Source organism: Vitis vinifera, chromosome 12 (genome assembly GCF_030704535.1).
Source record: "Vitis vinifera cultivar Pinot Noir 40024 chromosome 12, ASM3070453v1".
NCBI classification, from domain to species: Eukaryota; Viridiplantae; Streptophyta; class Magnoliopsida; order Vitales; family Vitaceae; genus Vitis; species Vitis vinifera.
The window spans coordinates 18,075,947-18,090,518 of NC_081816.1; the positions used below are offsets into that span (position 1 = coordinate 18,075,947).

The window sequence follows — 14,572 nt, forward strand, 5'->3', positions numbered from 1 at the left end:
GCCACTAGATTTGTGATTTGCGGAGATACCTTATACAGGCGATCAGCTGATGGTATGCTTCTGTTGTGTTTGGATCGAGCCTCTGCAGATTGAGTGATGAGAGAGGTCCATTCCGGAGTTTGTGGTCCGCATATGGGAGGACACATGCTAGCCCGTAAGATTATGAGGACGGGCTATTTCTGGTTGACTATGGAGACAGATTGTTGTCAGTTTGTCCAGAAATGCCTAGAGTGTCAGATTCATGGTGATCTCATTCATGCACCACCATCAGAGTTACACGCTTTGACCTCGCCATGGCCATTTTCAGTATGGGGTATTGATATTATTGGGAAGGTTTCACCAAAATCTTCCAGTGGTCACGAGTTCATCCTGGTTGCCATAGATTATTTCACCAAGTGGGTGGAAGCTGCATCATATGCGAGGTTGACATTTGCTAGGGTTGCCAGTTTTATCAGATCACATATCATTTGCCGCTATGGGGTTCCTCATGAGTTGATTTTCGACAGAGGGGCGCACTTCCGAGCTGAGGTAGACACTTTGTTGCAGGAGTATGGCATCCGACATCATAGATCTTCAGCATATAGGCCACAGACCAATGGGGCAGTAGAGGCTGCAAACAAGAATATTAAGAGGATTTTGAGGAAGATGGTTGAGACTTCTCGAGATTGGTCAGAGAAGCTTCCTTTTGCATTGTGGGCGTACCGCACCTCTTTTCGCACCTCTACAGGAGCTACGCCTTACTCCCTAGTGTATGGTATGGAGGCTGTTTTGCCAGTCGAGGCAGAGATGGGCTCATTGAGAGTAGCCCTTGAGCAGCAGATTTCTGAGACAGAGTGGGCTCAGGCTCGATTTGATCAACTTAACCTTTTAGATGAGAGGAGATTGAGAGCAGCAGATCATGTTCAGGCCTATCAGAGAAAGATGGCTTGTGCCTTCAAGAAACGGGTTAAGCCTAGACCATTGCAAAAAGGGGACTTAGTTTTGAGGATTCTCAGAGGTTTGATTGGAGACCCTAGAGGAAAGTTTAGACCTAGTTGGAGTGGGCCTTATGTTATCCGAGAGTTGACTCTAGAAGGGGCTGCATGGTTGACAGACTTAGATGGAAACCAATTTTCAGAGCCTACCAACGTGGATCAGCTGAAGAAGTATTATGTTTGAGACCGTGGTCGCAGGATGGGTGGCCATCATTTCGGTTAGCCTTACACTTTATCACCTTTATTAAAATATTAAACCATTGCTAGCCCATTGAGCCTCACGTGGTATATTATAGCCTTATTTCTTTCTTATAGCTTTGATTACCATTTATACACCCGGGTTGGGGCCCTTTGATGTATATGCATGCTTTGCTAGGAAAGTCTCATGAGCTTTGGACTTATAAATCTATCTTCTCATTTTGTTACCATCCTCTTATCACCCTATTTGTTCTATTTTATTATCACCACATATTCATTCTCTTTCTTGTCCTTATCATTATTCGCTTCATCTTATCTATTCTCTTCCTTGGGTTGATGATTCTTCACGTCTTAGTGCAAAAAGGGCAGTCATATCACTCCATTCATTCCATCATTTGACATTGATTCGGAGATCTTAGTTTGAGAGGTTGTCTCATGGGTTAGGGTTCATGTATTCATCAGTGATTTGAGAGAGTTTGTTCATTCCTTATATTTTTCCATTGGAGTTTGACTTATTGATGATTAGAGCATGCGCAAAAAAAAAAAAAAAAAAAAAAATCAAATAAAAAAAAAACAAAAAAAAAAAAAAAAAAAAAAACGCAATGATATGCTCATGTATGGTATCTCGTTCCATTGGATATTTGTGCCACCTTTGGAGGTTCATTTATTGGGTATATTTGTCATTGTGGGTTTTTGTAAGTTTTTATGAGTTTTTCAGTCCTTGAGCCACTCTTGTTACGCATTTGGAGTGTCGAGGGTTCATGTGAGAGTTCTATGAGATCCTATGCTGCTTGGATCATGATTGATATATATTAGGTATGAGAGATGAGTGACCTTTTTACTAGGGTCTCAAATCATTGTCTTATACCCACCATTCCATCATTGGTGATATGACTTTCCTTTATTGTACTAACATGGGTTGATCATCACTCATCCCACTTTCTCATTACCTTCTTTTGTATCCCATTACCTCTTTCCAGATCTTTGTTCCGCCTTTTATTCATTCCCTACATATTGATACCCATTACTGATTTGATACCTTCTTCACATCATTCACATATTTCATTGATGGTTTGACCATTCATCCTTTCTCTCATTTCGTTATCGGCATTCCCTTTGGTTACTTCTAAGTCCATGACTCATGAGATTTTTCTATGCATTACATCTTGTACACGAGGGTACGGGTTTGATCATTGGGTATTTGAGCCTAGTTTCTCTTCATTTCTTTCACCCTATCACCTTGGCCTACGTTACGTCCCGTGTCTTAAGACCACCCTGAGGCCGCAAGATCAGACGTTATCTTTGACAGTCTTCACTTGGACAGGTTTTTGGTAGATTGGTTGAAGTTTGGTCGTTACTATGTTCTCTTTTATGGAAGATACTTTTGGAAGCATTTGGTCTCTCTCTTGCTTGGCATATTGATGTTTGATGGATTTTTGGGTTTGGAGACAGTTCATTGAGGATATTGGATTCATCTTTTGGTTGTGCATTAGATATCCATACTAGGGCATATTCCCCTTTCATTTGGTTGAGATGAGCCCCTAGTGGAGCACTTTCTTTGAGTTTGGGTATTTTCACCGATCAGAGATCCCTAGTGAGGTATGTTGAGACTATATCAGTTCTAGTGGAGCATCGTTGAGCCCCTAGTGGTTCCATTCCCGGAGTACTTCTGAGATAGACTAGTGGATTATTACTGAGTTGGAGGCAGTTTTCAGTGCAGTGTATAGACCAGGCATACTGGGGCATATTTCCCCATTTTGAGGTTACCAGATTCCTATCAGATTCAGTCAGGGATTCATCAGAGACATGTTTCTACTTTTGAGATTACCACATTCCTCATCATTTTGGCTATTCATTTGAGATTAGATCTAGAGTGTCTCCCTTGAGGCATTGGTCGATACATCATTCCGACCTCTTAGCGGATTATTGTTGAGCTGAGGATAGTTGATTGATGATGTTGGATTCATCCTTTGGTTGTGCATCATATATTCACACTGGGGCATATTCCCCCCTCCTCCGAGATTCTTATCTGTTATTGTATACGGTACGAGGATGGATGATCATTGTTAGTTTGTTTGCCTCACGACTTCGACATCCGATGTCCATACTGGGGCATATTCCCCTCTCCATTGCGAGATTTATTCGAGCAGTGATATGAGGATGGATGATTGGTGTCAATTGTTTAGCTTATGACTTTGACATCAGGTCTCATATTGGGGCGTATTTCCCTACTTTCTGAGTATCCTTGAGATTGAGACAGTAACCAGCTTGGTTTTAGATTGAGTACTAGCCCAGAGCTTCCGACGATCGACTGTATCAGGGCCTCCCTACATGGATTTGTTGAGATAGAGATGGATCGCATCAGGTTTCACCCGAGGAGCGTGGGTGGATCCTTTAGCCAAATGTTCATGAGACAGATTTGTTTTCGTCATTGTTACCTTGCAGATCGGATTATCCAGATGAGCAGCATTTTACGCACTTTGAGGTTTACTTTTAGATGAGCCATGATATACACTCTTTGAGATTTACCTTTTGAGATTCATTGACAGAGCAGCTTTTCAGACATAGAGGGTTCCTTTAGTTTAGGCTTTTCAGAGGTTTGTCACGATGCATCAGTTTCTGACCTATTGATTTCAGCAGATGATTGATTTACTGGTTGTTTCGGCAGTGTGAGCACCTTGGATACTGGGGCATATTTCCCTTCTTGGTTTCAGTAGTCCGACCCTTGACATTTTGAGTATGTGGCTTTGAGCCAATTTATTTCATGTCCACTTTCGAGTTGGTCTTCTCTATTATTCCCTTCTAGGCCCTGAGCCTCATAGCTTTGAGTTATTCATTCCTTCTAGACCCCGAGTCTTATAGCCTTGAGCATTCTTCTTCCCTTAGGCCCTGAGCCCACTAGCCTTGAGCTATCTTTCTTTTTTTTAGGCCCTAAGCCTCGTAGCCATGAGTTATCCATTCCTTCTAGACCCTGAGTCTTATAGCCCTGAGCTATCCTTTTTCCCTTAGGCCCTGAGCCCGCTAGCCCTGAGCTATCATTTCCTATAGACCTAGAGTCTTTCCAGCTCTTAGCTGAGCTTTCATCACTTGGTCGCCCATGAGTGGTTTGACCTGGAGTTTGCGTATCGCATTTTCCTTCTAGCCGATCAGTCATAGAGCCCGGAGCTCATAGCCCAGAGCTATTCATCGACCCAGAGTCATTTTTCATCTTGACCCAGAGTCATTCATAGAACCCCGAGCCCTGAGCTCACGACCCGGAGTCATTTGCATCATTCACATCCCTGAGATGTTTCGTTTTCATCATTCTAGCCACTTGTGAGTGGCCTCGACCCGGCACCTTGGGTCGGGAAGTATCCTGATCGGCTATCTATTTAGAGCCCAGAGCTCTCGACCCAGAGTCATTTTCCATCTTGACCCAGAGTCATTCTTTCCTATTTAGAGCCCAGAGCTCTCGACCCAGAGTCATTTTCCATTTTGACCCAGAGTCATTCTTTCCTAGTTAGAGCCCAGAGCTCTCGACCCAGAGTCATTTTCCATCTTGACCCAGAGTCATTCTTCTCCATTTAGAGCCTAGAGCTCTCGATCCAGAGTCATTTTCCATTTATGACCCAGAGTCATTTCTTCTCCATTTAGAGCTCAGAGCTCAAGACCCAGAGTCATTTCTTCTCCATTCAGAGCTTAGAGCTCTCGACCCAGAGTCATTTTCCATTTTGACCCAGAGTCATTCTTTCCTATTTAGAGCCTAGAGCTCTCGACCTAGAGTCATTTTCCATTTTGACCCAGAGTCATTCTTTCATATTTAAAGCCTGAAGCTCACGACCTAGAGTCATTTTCCATTTTGACCCAGAGTCATTCTTTCCTATTTAGAGCCCAAAGCTCTCGACCCAGAGTCATTCTTTCCTATTTAGAGCCTAGAGCTCTCGACCTAGAGTCGTTTTCCAGCTTGACCCCGAGTCATTCTTTCCAATTAGAGCCCTGAGCTCATGACCCAGAGTCTTTTATCCTATTTTAGATCCAGAGTCGTTCACCTTGTCTGTGATCCAGATTCATTCATCTCATTCATGACTTTGAGTTACCCTTTTCACCTCTTTCCATCTCATTGTGACCCCATCTTTTGACCTTACCTTTTCATGTGCTAGGACAAAATCTCTGGTCTTTCTTTAATTCTTCGATATAGTTCACTTCATTTCGCTCATTACTCGTATTTCTACTCACATTCTCTACACTCGTGATCTATACCGAAGAGGGGCATATTTGTAGACCCTCAATTTTGTCCCTTTAGCACATGTCTTTAAAATTCGTTTTCAGTGCTTCAAAATAGTTCCTTGGTGGCCCATTACTACTCGTACAACTTACCTTTTTCTGAGTCACCTCGGGGACTTTGGTTAGGGGATTATCTGACCCTTTATTGTGATCCTTGGCAGTCTTGATTTAGACTTAGGCTTTTCTTGTTTTTTTAGGATAGCTTTTAGATACACTTGGCCCATTAGGCACCACCCTAGACCCACTTAGTCTCACCTTAGGCCCGTTTAGGTACACTGGGTCTATTAAGAATTTTCTTTGTAGCGTGACTTATATGACTTGCGTGTTTGCATGGCTCGTGGGGCCCAATTTTTGTTAATTTGTTTATTTTTATTTTATTTATTTATTTATTTATTTATTTATTGTTATTATTATTTATTTTTATTTTTAGTTTTATTTTTATTATTATCAATCACTTGTTTATTTTTATTTGTTATATTCATTTTTATATTATTTTTTCTTAGTTTTTTTTAATTAACTTATTTATTTATTATTGTTTTACCGTTTTCTAATTTATCTACTCATTTATTTATTCATTCAATGATTTAATTTTAAAAAAAAATTCATGCTTTTGCAAGGAAACTTACCATTGAAGTTTAAGAAAAGTGGGACTCTCCTTGGAAGGTTTTGGAGAGGGAGTTTGAAATTGGGAGGATTGTTTTTTAATGGGAAGATTGGAAAAAGAAGGAAAAAAAAAAATGGGGAATATCTCACAGCCATATAAGGAGTAGACTGCCATCATGAAAAGGGAAAAAAAAAGAAGAGAGTTAGAGATTTTTTATTTTCAGGGGGATGGAGAGAACAATAGGAATTTTTTTAGAAGGGGTTTTTTTTTTGAGAAATTGAAGCATAAAGCAGAATTTTTTTTAAAAGAGAGCACACGGAATTTTGGAAGAAAGCAAGGGACTTCGAACGGAGATCGGGCTGTCATTTAATCATCAAGAGAGGATTTTCTCTTTCACTTCAAAGGTTAGTTTTCTATATAGTACTTTTATTTAGCCTAGATTTTTTTTTGGAAATTTTAGTTTTTGATTAATTCTTTGTGTTAAAGTTTATATTATTTTCTTTTTTAAATCCCCAATTAGTTTAATTCTAATCGATCTTTTAGTTTAAGTTTGTTAATGATTTTAATTCTTAAGTTTAAATAATCATATTGAATAAAGTTTGTATTTTTAATCCCAATTAGTTTGATTTCAATTCGTTTTTAATTTAAATACATTTTATTGATCTTAATTCTTAAATTTAAATAATCATATCGAATAAAGTTTGTATTTTTTAATCCCAATTAGTTTGATTTTAACTTGATTTTTAGTTTAAATGTATTTTGTTGATTTTAATTCTTTGTTTTAAATAATCACGTTAAATAAAGTTTGTATTTTTAATCCCAATTAATTTGATTTCAATTCGTTTTTTAGTTTAAATGTATTTTGTTGATCTTAATTCTTGACTTTAAATAATCACGTTAAATAAAGTTTGTGTTTTTAATCTCAATTAGTTTGATTTCAATTCGTTTTTTAGTTTAAATACATTTTGCTGATCTTAATTCTTTAGTTTAAATAATCATATCGAATAAAGTTTGTATTTTTAATCCCAATTAGTTTGATTTTAATTTGTTTTTTAGTTTAAATGTATTTTGTTGATCTTAATTCTTTACTTTAAATAATCACGTTAAATAAAGTTTATGTTTTTAATCTCAATTAGTTTGATTTCAATTCGTTTTTAGTTTAAATACATTTTATTGATCTTAATTCTTAAGTTTAAATAATCATATCGAATAAAGTTTGTATTTTTAATCCCAATTAGTTTGATTTTAACTTGTTTTTTAGTTTAAATGTATTTTGTTGATTTTAATTCTTAAGTTTAAATAATCGTATTGAATAAAGTTTGTATTTTTAATCCCAATTAGTTTGATTTTAATTCATTTTTAATTTAAATGCATTAGTTGATCTTAATTCTTTGTTTTAAATAATCACGTTAAATAAAGCTTGTATTTTTAATCCCAATTCGTTTTTTAGTTTAAATATATTTTGTTGATCTTAATTCTTGACTTTTAATAATCACGTTAAATAAAGTTTGTGTTTTTAATCTCAATTAGTTTGATTTCAATTTGTTTTTAGTTTAAATACATTTTGTTGATCTTAATTCTTAAGTTTAAATAATCATATCGAATAAATTTTGTATTTTTAATCCCAATTAATTTTATTTTAATTTGTTTTTAGTTTAAATGTATTTTGTTGATTTTAATTCTTTACTTTAAATAATCACGTTAAATAAAGTTTGTGTTTTTAATCTCAATTAGTTTGATTTCAATTCGTTTTTAGTTTAAATGCATTAGTTGATCTTAATTCTTAAGTTTAAATAATCACGTTAATAAAGTTTGTGTTTTTAATCCCAATTAGTTTGATTTTAATTTGTTTTTAGTTTAAATGCATTTTGTTGATCTTGATTCTTTAGTTTAAATAATCATATTGAATAAAGTTTGTATTTTTAATTCCAATTAGTTTGATATTAATTTGTTTTTAGCCTGAATACATTCATTGATCTTAGTTCTTTAGTTTAAATAATCATATTGAATAAAGTTTGCGTTTTTAATTCCAATAATCTTATTAAATCCCTGTTATTATCTTTATATGCTAAGTTTGTTAACTTTTAATCTTTGGTTGGTTATTTTTATTTTAATTCATGTGTTTCTTGAAATCTAGATGTTAGTCTTGGATAATATTTGTGTTAGTTAGTTTGACTAGGAAACCATTAGTTTGTTGCTTTAGTAATTGTTGGTAAAATCTTTTTTTTTTTTTTGAAGGCCATTGGAAAATCATGAAGATTGGCCTCTACCATCACCTTTATCATTTTTGTTAATTACTAAAAAAATTTTACTTTGAGGTTTCATTTTTTTTGTTTTGTTTGGTATTTTATTTCTTATATTTTATTTTTTCCAAATTAATTCCTTTTATTTTAAAATAAAATACTTTTCTCAAAAAATCATTTTAAAAATCTATTTAAAAAACTCATTTAGAGTCCTCAGGATCAATTTTTTTTTTTATTTTAAAAAATAATATGCAACCATATTTTGTTCGGTTTGCATCCTTCTCGGTTTTTAACAAAAAGTTTGATTTTGAACAAAAACACGAATCAAAGCTTGTGGTCCCAAATAATGGGATAATTCTGGGCTAAATTTGTGTATATTAATTTGGGGAATTGGTGGAACCCCTACATAAGAAAATCTTTTCAAAAATTATTTTTGTTGCCACCTTTGTCACTTGTTGAAATTATGTCTATCTTTTTTTTAGGAATTATATACAGGATGAGTGTGATAATTATTGTTTTCATATACTTTGACAATTTTTGTTATGCTAATTAGATAACAAGCATGATAGGGTTTCTTTATTTTATTATTATCTAATCCCTCATGTCTTATGGAAGCGCATTGTAAGTTATCTATGCTATCCAGGTACGCCCCTTTATCACCTACTTTCTAAATTTTGTAAACAATCGTGTCACTGTGAAGTATGCATATGTTTGATAATCCTTAGGTGTTTAGATGTATGCTTGATTCACTATGATTAAATACATGTTGTGTGTTATACTTCTATACTAACTCTGATGTTTTATGATAGCGCTTGAGAAGCGGTCCGGGTACGCATCCTAACCTTTCTTTTATGGCAATTTGATCTTGTTTAGCATGCAAATCTTTTGAAATCACCTAGCCTACTTAGGTATCCATAATTAACCGATTAATTGCCATATTCCCCTTAACTTAATTAGTAGAGACCTCTTTAGGGCTTAGAGGGGTGCTACCTCCTAGAGGTACCTTCCCAATAAGTAACCTGATCCCCGGACCAAGACTTGGGTTTTCAAAGACACGCTTTTCCAAAAATTATGGAGTCATTTTTTTTAGGGTTTTATTTCTTGTTTTATTTTCCCTTCAAAAATAAAAATAAAATAAGTGGCGACTCCAACTTTTTTTCAAAAAATCAATTTTTCACAAATAAATAAAAAGCGAGTCTCGCCGATCGAGTGGGGATGCACGTGAAAAATGCGGGTCCACAGTCGCATTTTAGAAGTATTTTTTATCATAGCATCATGATCTTCCTCGCGAATACCTCTAAAATCATGATAATAGACACTTGAATGAACTTCGAGCAATCGAAGATCAGTCATCTTTGTCAAAACATCTGGCTTGAAGTGTACTCTTTTTAACTTAGACAAGTCCAAGGATATTATTTGAGCTCTTTGTATTCCCTGAAAGATAACAAGGATAAGGCAAACATAAATATAAACTAACTCAACTTATATGGGTATGTAAGTTCTTATACAAGAATGACATTATTGAAGTTTATATCTTCAACTAGTTTAAGTGAAATTATGCACTTGGCTCTTACCTCATATGTTGTAAGCGCACGTTCAATATCACGGGGATCCCACAATCTACTCCATTTGTTTGGCTCAATAGGAAATTCTTCATGAACAATTTCTCAACCCATCCGTTGTATCAAATCATTCATATGTATTTGGTGGTTGTATGGGATAGTTATAAGACACATATCATTTAGATTTCTTATTCTGCTTTCCACAAGGAAATCACAACTATCCAATATTCTTGACACAAAATCTCTATCTTCACCTTTAAAAAAACATGCAACATCAAGAAATATATTTTTATCTATACGATTTAATCCATCATAGCTTCGTTTAAGAACTTTGTGAATTTTTGCTTTAGGTTCACTGTCCAATTTATTCAATTCGCCTTCCCATTGAGGTATTGTCTTATTGAATAAGAGAGAACCTAGAACTTTTAGAGCTAATGGAAGGCCTTTACAATAATGTACTGCGTTGTGTGAGAGGTTTATAAAACCTGATTTGGGATGATTTTGTTTAAAGGCATACAAACTAAAAAGTTCATAAGCTTCTTCAAAATTCAATCCCTCAACCTCAAATAAGTAATCCACTTCTTATATAGTTAACACATGTTTATTTCTAGTTGTTATGATGACTCTACTTCCTTTTCCAAGCCATTCACGATTTTTTAGTAAATATTCTAATTGGTTTAAATCGCCAACATCATCAAGAACAATAAAAACTCTTTTACATAAGAGAATGGTCTCCATCAAACTTGCTCCATGGTCAACACTATTTATATTTTGACTTCCCTCTCCCCTAAGGATATCATCAAGAAGTTGATTTTGTAAGTAAGGTAAACCTCGAGCATTGGAAACCTCACTATTATTTTCAAGAAAGCTCATACATTCAAATTCACAAGAAAGTTTATTATATGTAACTTTTGCGATGGTTGTCTTACCTATCCCACCAAGTCCACATATCCCAACAATACGAACATCACTTGATCCATATTCAACCGCAAAATCATCTCTTTTACGTGGAAATCCATACCAACTAAATTGGCACCAACATCAAACCTCTTACAATTCAATCAACGAAATATGTTATCTGTTATTTCCTTAATTTGATCGGACTCATACCTGCCAATTATAAAAGTACAACATATTAAGCAATGAGGAACAGTGGTAAATAAAACACATTAAGTTTGACATCTTTACAACAAATAAATTATGGTAAAATAGAATATATCAAAGATATTGGTTCAGTTACATTTTTATGACATTTTTCTTTATATCAAGTATGCATGAGAATGAAAAATAAAACATCATCTTTGTTACTTGTGTTGCTTGTGTGGCATAGCTTCAAATGGGAAATTTTGTACCATAACAGAGGGCGATGATTATGAATCAAGATATTACTTTATCATTCATGCACATTTCAAAAATGCTTTAACAGCCATGGCAATGAGAAACCTTGCAGGAGCAAATATTTTATTCTTTGACTTTCATTTTATATCTTGTAATGCTTGAAGCCTCATTGTAGATATAGTACTCAACTTCTTAATATAAGAAGTTTTTAGTTTAAAAACCCCATTTTCAATTCCTCAAGCTTCAAAACTTATTTATCCCACAACATCATCTCCTTATTATTCATTTGAATAATAAAAATTAAAAATTAAAGGCTTGTAAACAAGTTATTCATTTGTATTTTATTTTGAGTTGATTTCCTTCAACATCATCTATAAGAAAATTAAGTTCCTAACCAACATTCTTTATTGTTTATATATACACACACAAACTCTTAGGGAAGTTCAATTCCAACAAAACAATTTACGTTACATAATTTTGTTATTGGTAGTTGTTACATAATTAATCAAACTATTTGTTCAACTTGTTCTCAAATAAAATTAGTTAAATAGTTTTGTTATTGTTACTTGTTACATAATTAATCAAATTATTTTTAGAATTTGATTAAGTTGTTCTATTGATACACAAAAGTTTGGTTAATTGAAAATTTTGAAACATGTTAATAGATAGTAATAATCATTAACTTTATTGTTACTTGTTATATAATTATTCAAATAAAATTTCAAATAAATTGATTAATTTTTGTAACATTGATATAGATTGAATCTTGAAAATTGAAAAATTAGTAATAAATTTTGATTAAAATAGTAAAACTTATTAATTGGGTTTTAATAAGTTCATTCTACCATTTATCATGAATTCTAACTCAATATAATTGTTATTCTACTATTCTTTTTATACTAATGTCATTGCAACTACTATTACCAACAACAAAAAAACAATAATATTAGTATTAAACAACAATAACAATAACAATAATAATAATAATAATAATAATAATAATAATTTAATTTGTAAATAAAATCTACTAATGAATGAAAAGTGAAAGAAACTTAAATTGTATCTCCATTAAATTAATATAGATGTCATCCATATAAATTGACTGCTACTGTGGTCAATCAATACTCCAATTTCCTACTTTCTCCTTATTCATGATACATAGTCGGCTGCGCAAATGATATACTTGAATAAAACCCAACCTAAAAATAAAGCCCTAGAAAGCAATAGTTTATTTTTATTTTGAGCAAACAAATATATGCCTGTTGTTCTAATATGTTAACAACCTCAAGTAATGTTACAATTTGTTTGGGAAGTGTAAAAAGTGTCTTTATATAAAATAAAAAAAAAATTAAGACGTTTGAAAAAGAATTTAGAATTACTTATAAAAAGTAAAGGAAAAAAAACACTTATAGTAATTCTTTGAGAAATACTTGATAATTTTCCCAAAAATATTTATATATAAAAAAACTTTTACTAAAAGCATTTAAATAAATTTGCCTGCTAAAAACTCTCTAAAAATACTTTTAGAAAGTACTTATAATCTAAAAACTGTTTTTGAAGAAAAAAAATAAAATTAACAAAATTTTGAAATTTCTTTAAAAAATGTTAGAAAAAATTAATTCGTGGAAAAGATAGCTGATTTTCTAAAAAACACTTATACTGACAACATTTCCTATAAAAGAATATCAAACACATTTACACATAAAAGACTTCAACTAAAAGCATTTTGAGGAGAAATTTGTGCTTAAGGAGTAGACCTCCAAATAAAAAATTTGAGCTTTTGTATTTTTATAAATATTTCAATCAACATCATCACTCTATAAATGCAAAACTAATCATTCCTATACCTACAAATAGTTGAAAGGAAATTAAAGTTACCCTTCTAGTAGATGCCATCCAGAAAGATTGGCTGCTTCCATCAAGGCCGTCCTCCACCTTGGTATCTCGTCCTTCCAGTTTTCTTCATAACCGGCAAAGGCCTCTCCAAAGCTTCCTTCTTGCTTTCGTACATGGGATGGATCCACATGATAGAAAATTGGGAAAACAGTATGTCCCAAGTCTTTCTTGCACTCCATGATCTCGAATGAGCATAGTTTTCAGAGAAAACAATTATGGAAGACCTTGATTCTTCAATGGCTTTGAGATATATATATATATATATCTCAAATGACATCAACAAGAAGTAATAATAAAAAAATTAAAGTAAATACAAAAAATCTGATCAAGAAATAAAATATAAATATAAAAACAAAAAATTTAAAATTAAAAATTAAGAGGAAAATATTCTTGTGTGAAGAATATTACTCTAAAGAATTGTACCCAGCAAAATTTCTAACACAAATAATTTATTTGCATATTTTTCTTGTTCTTTTGATTATTTTTAGTAGGACTTCCAAGATTTATGGATACAAATTTCTATCATGTTGAATGAGACCTCTTTGCCTCTCATCTCTTTCATTAGAGAGAAAAAAAAAAAGGATTTAATAGTAACTAAGACAATAACATTAAAAAGGACTCAAGTTCCACAAGTTAACAAGGCAATCACAAGATTACCATTATTCAATCAAAGCATAACATAGAGGTGTCCAATGGGCCGTGTCGGGCCGGCATGGCCTAATATTGACCGGGCCATTATGGGCCAACATGTCGGGCTAGCACGGCCCACTTAAAAATCGTGTCGGGCCAGGTCGGCCCATGCAAGACAAATCGATGGTTCGACATGACCCATAAGTCCACAGGCTAATCGAGTCAGGCTGGGACGAGTCGTGCCTTGCCGACGGGCTGTGGCTACAAGCTGTGGTCCATGGGCCACTCACTTTGTTAAAAATTTTAATTTGATTTTTACAAGTCATTTTTTCTCAAGTTTTTTCATTATTAAATAAAATTTCTTTTTGTTACTTTAAACACCTCTAATAATTATATATTTTTATTTTTTATACACCTCTAATAATTATACTTTTTATTTTTTACATTTATATTTATTGAGTTTGTAATTGTAAAATTTATAGAAATATTAGTTTTTTCTTTTTAAAATAGTAAAAAAAAATGTATATGAATTTGTTTTTTTTTATCAAAATAAAAATAAATTTAAAATAATTGAATATAAAAAAAATAATTCTTTTATTCAATATTTCAAAAAATTACATGAAAAAATAAGAAGAAAAAAAAAGGTGAGAATTTCATCACTATAGTTTGAATACATCCCAACTAGGTTGACACCCACCCGACTATCAATCATATGAATTACTCAACCTTTAAAAATTAGCTACATTTAATAGATTTAAAAGAAACGAACAACATATAATTCTTCAATTATCATATTCACTTTTGTTTTCTTATTCAATCTTCATCCTTCTTTTTTCATCTTCAATCATCATCAATGTCTTAAAC

General features: G+C 33.1%; 1 pseudogene; it reads right to left on the reverse strand.

Moving 5' to 3' along the window:
- The window catches only part of LOC109123487 (disease resistance protein RPV1-like), a 47,014-nt pseudogene extending 33,659 nt beyond the window's left edge, over positions 1–13,355 (reverse strand).
- Positions 13,356–14,572: the final 1,217 nt, after the last annotated feature.